General features: G+C 33.8%; 2 long non-coding RNA genes across 3 annotated transcripts; one reads left to right on the plus strand and one right to left on the minus strand.

The window, feature by feature from the left end:
• Window positions 1-2,150: 2,150 nt before the first annotated feature.
• Window positions 2,151-3,333, plus strand: LOC126381119 (uncharacterized). Its single transcript, XR_007568686.1, has 3 exons — window positions 2,151-2,415; window positions 2,541-2,720; window positions 3,221-3,333. It is a non-coding gene; the product is annotated as an uncharacterized LOC126381119 (long non-coding RNA).
• A 152-nt stretch (window positions 3,334-3,485) lies between these two features.
• On the minus strand, window positions 3,486-5,404 carry LOC126381118 (uncharacterized). 2 transcript variants are annotated; one of them, XR_007568685.1, is made up of 4 exons: window positions 4,892-5,404; window positions 4,657-4,771; window positions 4,328-4,548; window positions 3,486-4,250 (listed from the first exon to the last, which is right to left on the minus strand). It is a non-coding gene; the product is annotated as an uncharacterized LOC126381118 (long non-coding RNA). The 2 variants fall into 2 exon arrangements; XR_007568683.1 differs by having other exon boundaries at window positions 4,657-5,404.
• Window positions 5,405-7,555: the final 2,151 nt, after the last annotated feature.

Consider the following 7,555-nt stretch of genomic DNA (forward strand, 5'->3'; position numbering starts at 1 on the left):
TTTACGAAGGGATTAAGAAATCAACAACTTAGTACGATAATTTCATCACGGAATTATTCAAGCCTAAAAGACGCCATAAGAGCAGCGGAAGATGAGACGATGACAGCGTCGACATCGCAACAAATGTTTACATTCCGAAATCAAAACTATCGTGGTGCTCGTGGCCGCAATATGAATCATCGTGGCTTTAGAGCTAGAGCTAGGGTGTCGTATGGCAGTCGGCAGCCACTTTACAATAACAACAGATCAAATAATGATTCATTCAACAACAGAGGTAAGATTTATCGTAACACGAATCCATCACGTAGCACTTTCCATACTAGGAGACCGATTCGAGGTAGAGTAAACTTTATCACACATGAATCCGATTCCACAATGATGAATCATGAGGATTCCAATCAAAACTCGAATGAAAATCAATTGGATCAGTTTTTTCGAGAATAAAAGTATATTTTCGGGAGATAATGTAGATTGGGTGCATTTTAAAGTAAATGGTGTTTCATTAGATCTTATGGTAGATTCAGGAGCTACAATATGTGCAATTAAACGTGAAGTTTTAAATAAATTAAAATCAGAAATTAAGGTGTATGCTGAAAATATAGATATTAAAGGAATTGGAGGTAGTTTAACAACGGAAGGTTATGTATTTTTGGAATTATATCATAATGGATCTTATTTTAAACAAAAGTTTTATGTTTTTCACGATTTACCGTGCACAGCCTCTGGTATTTTAGGATTGAATTTTATAAAGAACAATAAAGGAATATTAGACTATACAAATGGAACTTTGACTTTACAGTCGACTACTGATTCAATAATAGTTGACTTACATTCTGAACAACTTTTCATTATTGAACCAAGATGCGAGATGATAAAGATTTTACCAACAGATGCGAAAACAGATTGTGTAGTACTTTCTCACAAAATAACTGAAGGTGTATTCATTGCAAATTCTTTAGGTAAACCAATTAATGGTAAAATACCAGTAAAAATTTTAAATACTACAGATGAGGAAATTGTTTTAAATGTTTTTAAGCCAAAAGTCCATGATTTAGATGAGTATGTGCTTAGTGAATTCAGTCAAAATACAGTCAATCCAGCAAGAGTAAAAGAATTATTTAGTCACTTAAAACTAGACACTTATCTGAAAAGTAAGGAACAAAACACTATAGAAAGTATATGCGCTAAATATAGTGATATATTTCATCTCCCAGGAGACAAACTTACAACAACTAACATTTACAAACAAGAAATTAAACTTAAAGATAATGTTACATCTAGTTACAAAAAACAGTATAGATTACCTTTTGCACAAAAAGAACAGATCAAAACCCAGGTAAAAGATTTATTGGAGAATGATATTATAGAAGAAGCTAGAAGTGACTGGTCAAGTCCATTGCTATTGGTTCCTAAGAAAATTGATCGCAGTGGAGATACAAAATGGAGAGTGGTAGTTGATTATCGAGAATTAAATCAGAAAATTCAGGATGATAAATTTCCCTTACCGAATATCACAGATATATTGGACTCACTAGCTGGTTTCATTTACTTTTCGCATCTCGACCTTAGTCAAGGTTACTATCAGATAGAACTAGAACCAAATAGTAGAAAGTATACTTCATTTACAACAAACGAAGGCCAATATCAAATGAAAAGGCTACCAATGGGCCTCAAAATAAGCCCTAGTGCTTTTTCGAGGGCCATGACTGTAGCGATGGCAGGATTAAACTATACAAGTTGTTTAATTTATTTGGATGATTTGATAGTTATGGGACGAAACTTGGAGGATCATAATAGGAATTTAATTACTATTTTTAACAGATTACGACAGGTTAACTTAAAACTTAATCCGTCGAAATGTGTTTTTCTAAAAAAAGAGTTGTTATATTTAGGACACATAATTTCAGAGCACGGAATCTTACCAGGGGGCCTACCGGCTAATTCGCCGAACTTCGGCGACTTGAAAACGATTCAGATAAATCGAAGTTCGGCGTTTGGTACCGGGTAATTTCCGATGTTCATTGCAATCTGGATGAAAATCAATCCATAGATAATAATAGACATATTAGAGGGGTGCATGATTGAACGAATGACTTTTGGTCTTGCGTTCCGTTGAGACATTTGGTAAACATTTAATATTCTATATCATTATGAAATTAAAAAATACAGACTAATTTTGTATGTTATTTTTATTAATTGATAATATTTTTAGTTAATCACTTTGTAAAGTCTTACAAATGTTTAAAACAAAAGGAAAATGCAACGACGGATTTTTCTTTTGCAACTGAAGTAATGAAACGCAAAAAAAAAGAAAAATGACGTTATGTTATATCAGCTGACATACTTGAATTCGCGCCGAATGCAACAGTTTTATCTTCTCAGAATTTATACAATAACAACAATAACGAAAGAAATGTAAGTAAATTATTAATCTAGTAGTAGTAAGAAACAAGTCAAGAAAGAATAGTCACATAATGAACCTATTCATTGTTCAACAACTTAAATAGTTTGTTGGAAAATGTATCTTTTTGTTTTTCTAGATCACCGATTTACTACCTACTAGATCTAGAGAGTCGGAGGCTAGACATGGAGGAGCGACTTGTTTCAGCAGTCGACAAGCTGGCTGGCTACAGCTGCTGAAGCTAATAGCAAGGCCGCGGATATGCAAACAGAGTTGCTTCGGCTGCTGCTGGAGGAAGTTAGGTGAAGACCAATATAAGGTAATTTACTCAAACTTATTAAAAATTGTATGGAATTGGAGCAAGTAGGAGAAGTTTATAAGGATCACGACACTTGGTGGTCTGTCCTAACTGCCTACCCCGCCAGGGATGTAGCGTAAAGATTGTATGTATGTTATATACCCAAATTTACCTCCTTGATATTTTACTCCATACTATAGCAAGAATAAAGGCCAAAAATAAATATCCTTATACCTTTGTATGTGCTACTTTATTACATTCCAAAATATTTTCTTTACATTGTATTTCATTCCATTAGAGTCGGCTAGTGTTCCTAAACTTTTAATTCATGAAGGACCACTTTACAAAATTTCTGCCTTGCCGGGATCACCCAAATAAATAAAGTAATAACTAAAGGATTATAACTAGTCTATAAAGACTATTACTAATGTACACGATAGACGTCATAAAAACTTTGTCATATTGTGACTGTTTATATTTCGCATGTATTTTATATGAATTAATGGATTTATTTATTACAGGTTAAAGAATAGCAGCATGACAATTCTCAAGAACAAAGACACTAGAGAAACTAAGTTAAAATACTTAAGTAAAAACATATGTATTCAATAAACTTAAATGTAAATATTTAAGCTAAAGTATAAGTACTCCATTTATGTTATTTAAGTGAAGTTGTATTTAATTAAAATACTTAAGTTTGGTCATGTTATTTAAGTGAGTTTGTCTAGGGGTAACATTAAAGTACATTAAAGACAAAGCAACTAGATATCATTTTTCCAAGAACTATTTTGAAACAAAAATAATATAGCATCACGCTTCTATTCCCGAAGGGGTAGGCAGAGGTGTATAGTATATTTATACACCCACTTGCCAACTACTATCTAATAAAAAGATTTGTATAGGTGTATTGATGAAGATGTTGGATGCAATTAACTTATATTTCCATATTATAGTAAGAATTGGGAACAATATTATATTTGTAGTATGTTCTAATTGATTACATTTCTTTGATCCACCCGCAGGGCTTTTTTGATTATACTATTACACATTACAAATAGTCTAGTCCCCATAAGGCCCCGCAAGCTTGTATTTATACAAAATAAATGGATTTATTTATTACAAGTTAAAGATAGATGGATAAACTACTTTATTAAGCACAATGGACACAAGATTAGAAAAATGTATCTACTTGAGAGATAGGTTGGTTAATGAGAGGGGTGCAATGAAACAAATTATGTAATAACACAAAATAAATAAATCTGCGTAATGAAAATAGTTTATTTGATGCCAATAAAGAAAGGTTTGTTTAGATGTTGTATTATTGAATAACAAATCTGCCACTTTTGATTACACCACACTGACTTAGTAATTTACATTTCAAGGACCACACAAGTCCACTTAATGAACTTAAACATATTTAAATTAAGGAGATGTTCCTTTTCCCTTCTCAAAGTGCTGTTGTTCCAAATATGGTTATCTTGGCTAGCAGTCTAGCACTAACACTCCCATTGGATGCATCACAAATGTAATGCACATATCTCCATCACAAACCTGAAAATTAAAATATTTTTAGCGACTCAATCATAAGAATCAAAACAAATGTAGCTAGTTAAAGGCATGATTCTTACCAACATATCATGCAATGAATGGTAATACTTGCTATTGAAGAAGGCCTCTTCCCACTTGTGAGGTTGGATAATGGCAATGTGTGTGCCGTGGATGCATCCAAGTACTCCAAGAAATCCAAATTTGTCATTAAAACCTCTGGAGACTTCTACATGCTCAGTTTTTGTCCGAGGAAACTTGATATATTATCTCACGATGGCAGGCTGTTTGAGAGCATTTGTCACTGTAATATATAACATACAGATATTATATTGGATTCATGTAATGTTGTAGTATAACTTTAATTATCAAAATATAAGGTAAAATATAACATAATATAGTAACCACCTACCTTAAAGTCGATTGCACAGTTGTAGAGCATTGGACCTCCAGATATGGTCCTAAGTCATGATACAAAGTCCGAAATGCATCTTTTGATAATCTAAAATTATTAATGTAGCTACTCTCTGAAACAAAACAAACTAGATAAGTATGAAATGATCAAAAATCGCTTCTAGTAAGTTCAGCAACTTTTCCTCTGTAAACATTGAGCCACTTGTTAGAAATAATGTTATAAATAGATGTACCTGTGAGAAGTATATACTGGCTTTTCTCTCGAAGTATCCTGCAATCGATTTGCTCAAGATTCTGAAGACATTTTCTTCCGCAGCAGCCCATAAAACGACTATCTCCATGACACTGTATTTAGGTATTTAAACACGAAAATCCACGCCGATATCAATTTTATATTGATTAAGATGTTCCTAAAATTTGTCGCCCACCGTAAATAGCTCCTAATATTGTTGAAAAACAGTGAAAATAAGAAATTAAAATTGATCACGGTTACTGAAAAGTGCCCGGCTTCAACTGACACTTCCAATGGGAATCGGCTTCAGGCGCCGAACTTCGATTTTTTACGCGGTAGCGATTTAGTGTCAAAAGTACTGAAATCATTCGTTCAATCGGCTTGCCGAACTTCATGTGACGTCACGAATCGGGGATCGCCATCTTGGCTGCTTACGCGGTACGACAGGATCAAATCGATGTTCGATTTGCTCCAATCTGAATCGGCTTCGTCTTAGCCGGTAGCCCCCCAGACCCAGAGAAAATAAAATGTGTAAAAAAATATCCTGTTCCACAATGCGAAGACGAGGTCCGGAGATTCGTAGCATTTGTGAATTACTATAGAAAATTCATCAAAGGATTTGCTGAAATAGTTCGCCCGTTAAATCACCTCAGTAAGAAAAATGTACCTTTCCACTGGACACCAGATTGTGAAAAAGCATTCAACACTCTTAAAGACTTTTTGGTAACCCCACCTGTACTCGATTATCCCGACTTTTCTGATGAAAATCAATTTGTATTACAAACTGATAGCTCTGGATTTGCAGTTGGTGGCGTGTTGTCAAACAAAAATGGGAAACCTATTGCATTTGCAAGCAGAAATTTAAATAAAGCGGAATTAAATTATCCAATAATTGAGAAGGAATTGTTGGCTATTGTATGGTCTGTTAAATATTTTCGGCCATATCTATACGGAAAAAAATTCAAAATAAAAACAGATCACAAACCTTTGGTGTACCTATTTGGCATGAGGGATCCATCAAGTAGACTGACAAAATTCAGATTATGCCTCGAAGAATATGACTTCGATGTTGAATATATCCGTGGTAAGGAAAACGTGACTGCGGATGCACTGTCGCGTGTGATAATCGGTTCTGACGAATTAAAGCATATGAAAGAAGGATGTATGAATGTCATGACACGGGCACAGTATGCAAGAGCAAAAGACTCTAATGAGAGTGATGAAAATAATAAATCAAAGGTAGACGACGGAAGGCCTGATCAACCTGCCGTAGTCGAAGTACTGAAAAAAAGAGACGAAGATATAGAATTGATGGTAGGAACGAAAGAAAATCTGCGCAAATTACTCGGAAATGAAGAAGTAAAGAAAGTAACAACGAAAACTAATACGTACGTTTATGTTCCAAAAAGGTCGACCATATTTATTAATCCAATTTCTTTATCGTCATTGACTCGAGCAGCATTGTCGAAAGAGTTGGAAATATTTTGTGAGAACATAGGAATAAAAGAGCTCGTTATTATGAAAATACCAGAAAATATGGAACTTATAGCAATGTTAGTGAATGAAATTAACACACATGACAATTGGAAGGGCCCTCGAATATGTGTAATAAATAATGTGGATAGAATCTTAGACGATGATATGAAAAGGTTGATTATAAATGACTTCCATTTACTTCCTACAAGCGGACATGCCGGTATTCGGAGAACGGTAAATAACATTCGAAAATATTATTTTTGGCCTGGATTAGAACAAGACGTGGTTTCGTTTATAAAAAGGTGTTCAAAGTGTCAGACACAAAAATATTGCAGGAAAATTATAGAACCGTTAACCATAACGACAACAGCATCATCATCATTTGAGAAAGTTTATCTAGATATTGTAGGGCCATTGGATAAAGACGGCGAAGGATATGTTTATATATTGACCCTACAATGCGAGTTAACTAAATATGTTGAAGCCTATCCTTTAAAATCAAAATCTGCTGAAACTGTTGCTAAAGTATTTGTTGAAAATTTAATTCTAAATTATGGTATACCAAAAACAATCGCAACTGACAGAGGCACTGAATTTATTTGTTCAGTAATGAGACATTTATGTAGAATTTTGAATATCGAGCAAATAATGTCAAGTGCGTATCACCATGAATCCATAGGTGCTTTAGAAAATTCACATAAAGTTTTAGGTAATTTTCTAAGGATTCAAACTAATAACAGTCCTCATAATTGGAGTTCTTGGGTTCCATACTGGAAATTCGCTTACAATACAACTGTTCATAGCGAAACAAAATACACCCCATTCGAACTTGTTTACGGCCACATATGCACATTGCCAAACAATTTAAACTCATGTCTTGATCCATTGTATAATTTTAATAGCTATCCATTGGAATGTAAATTTAGAATACAACGAGCACAAGATGATGCTCGGACAAACTTGTTAAAAAATAAGGAGGTGAGGAAGCTCATATATGATCAAAATGTAAATCCTATTCAGTATGGTACAGGAGATTTGATTTTGATAAAAAACAACGACGGCAAGAAACTTGATTGTATTTATAAAGGTCCTTATACTGTAATCGAAGACCTGACTCCTAATGTAATAAATAAAAACGGATATGATTATATAATCCATAAAAACTTAACAAAGCCATATTATACTTAGT

This window comes from Pectinophora gossypiella, unplaced genomic scaffold, assembly GCF_024362695.1.
Source record: "Pectinophora gossypiella unplaced genomic scaffold, ilPecGoss1.1 Pgos_36, whole genome shotgun sequence".
NCBI classification, from domain to species: domain Eukaryota; kingdom Metazoa; phylum Arthropoda; class Insecta; order Lepidoptera; family Gelechiidae; genus Pectinophora; species Pectinophora gossypiella.